The sequence below is a fragment of the Bison bison genome, unplaced genomic scaffold (genome assembly GCF_000754665.1).
Source record: "Bison bison bison isolate TAMUID 2011002044 unplaced genomic scaffold, Bison_UMD1.0 scf7180017864500, whole genome shotgun sequence".
NCBI classification, from domain to species: Eukaryota; Metazoa; Chordata; class Mammalia; order Artiodactyla; family Bovidae; genus Bison; species Bison bison.
Genome location: NW_011495059.1, coordinates 8,117,397 through 8,119,593, shown reverse-complemented (window position 1 = coordinate 8,119,593; position 2,197 = coordinate 8,117,397).

Below are 2,197 nucleotides of genomic sequence, written 5' to 3'. Positions count from 1 at the left end.
AGAGAAAAGCTGCCATGCTGCAAGGTTTTTTCTTTTTTATTTTATTCTCTCCTCTTTTAGAGTGGCTACTGTTGTCTTAGAGTTTTTGTCATGCTTGGTGTACATTAGAATAGAATGAGCCAGAGAAGCCACTGAACCTGGTGTCTCCTTGCTCTCCTTAAATCCTGAGCTCTCCTTAGTGTAACCATCCTAGTGCAGCCCTCCTTATCTTAACTCAATTTAGCTTAGCTGTCTGTAGCTCTCCTTAGCTCAGGTCCCCTGAATTCAGTCCTCCTAGCTCTCCTTAGTATAGCCCTCCTTAGGATACCTATCATTAGCTCAGCTCTCCATAGCTTTACTTAGCTCAACTCTCATTACCTCAGCCCTCCTTAGTACAGCTGTCATTAGCTCGGTTCTCCTTAGCTTAACTTTCCTTAACACAGCTCTCCTTTCATTAGCTTAGTACTCCTTATCTTAGTTATCCTTAGCTGGGCTCTCCTTAGCTCATCCCTCAGGATAGCTATCATTAGCTCAGCTTTCTTTCAGCCAGTCAGTTCAGTCGCTTAGTCTTGCCCAACTCTCTGCCACGGCATGAACTGCAGTGCACTGGGCCTCCTTGTGCATCACCAACTCCTAGAACTTACTCTTCAGGTAGTTTGCCTATTTCCTTTTCATTTATTTGGACTTCTGTGTTTCTAGTTTATTCCTTCATTTGTGTAGTAGTTCTCTGTCTTTTATTATTATTATTTTTTTGACTTATTGTTTCAGGTCTCCTTTTTCCAGACTTCAAGGTTGAATTCTTTCTTCTTTGTGGTTTCTTCCCTCCTAAGATTGGTCCAGTGGTTTGTGTATGGTTTGTAGATAAGTGAGATTTGTGCTGAGTTTTTGTTTTTCCTCTGAAGGGCAAGGCTGAGTAGGGGGTAACCCTTTCTGCCGATGATTGGGTTTTTATTTTGTTTGTTTTTTAGATGAGGTGTCCTGCACAGGTTGCTACTGGTGATTGGGTGATGCAGAGTCATCCTGAAACCACCTCCACTCTGGTCCATGGAAAAATCATTCTCCATGAAACCTGTCCCTGGTATCAAGAAGGCTGGAGACTGCTGGTTGAAAGGACAGGGGAAACTGTACATTGGGTTAAAGGCAATCATGAACTCTCCTTTGTGAATGGTTCTAGTATTTGTTGTCATTCAGTTGTTAAATTATGTCCGACTTTGTGACCCCATGGACTGCAGCATGCCAGACTTCCCTATTCATCACCAATTCCTCAAGCTGGCTCAGACTCGTGTCCATTGAGTTGGTATTCTATTCAACCACCTCATCCTCTGTCATCCTTGTCTCTTCCTGCCCTCTATCTTTCCAACCGTCAAGGTCTTTTCTAATCTGTCAGCCCTTCATGTCAGGTGGCCAAATGTTGGAGCTTCAGCTTTCAATTTTGCCATCACCTGCTTGACCAGTGTCCAAGTTATCTTAACTCAAAGACCTAACATTCAAGATTCCTCTGCAATATTGTGTTTTACAGCATTAGGCTTTAATTTCACTACCAGACACATCCTGTGCAAGTCTGCAAGTCGCTTCAGTTGTGTCCGACTCTGTGCGACCCCATAGACAGCAGCCCATCCGGCTCCCCCGGATCTGGGATTCTCCAGGCAAGAACACTGGAGTGGGTTGCCATTTCCTTCTCCAATGCATGAAAGTGAAAAGTGAAAGTGAAGTCATTCAGTCGTAGTCGGACTCTAGTCATCCCATGGACTGCAGCCTACCAGGTTCCTCCATCCATGGGATTTTCCAGGCAAGAGTACTGGAGTGGGGTGCCATTGCCTCCTCCGAGACACATCCTACCTGATCCCTATTTACATCAATGATAGATGGTGTCTCCCTTCAAAATCTTGCTGGTGATAATCTTTGTGAAGATTATCCTCCCAGACCCCCACGGCCAATTCTTCTCCCATCCATTTGCAGTTTGCTAGCACCTTTCAGATTTATGCATGCAGTTAAGGCTTATGTCTTGTATCTTATTCCACGCTAAGAATCATGAACATAAGAACAAGGTGTTGTTTATCCCTGCATCTTTGATTCCTGGTGAAAGTAAAAGAAATTGAAAGTAAAATAAATTGAAAGTAAAAGAAATTGCTCAGTCATGTCCGACTCTTTGCAAACCCCATGGACATGGTATTCTCCAGGCCAGAATATTGGAGTGGGTAGCCTTTCCTTCTTCAGG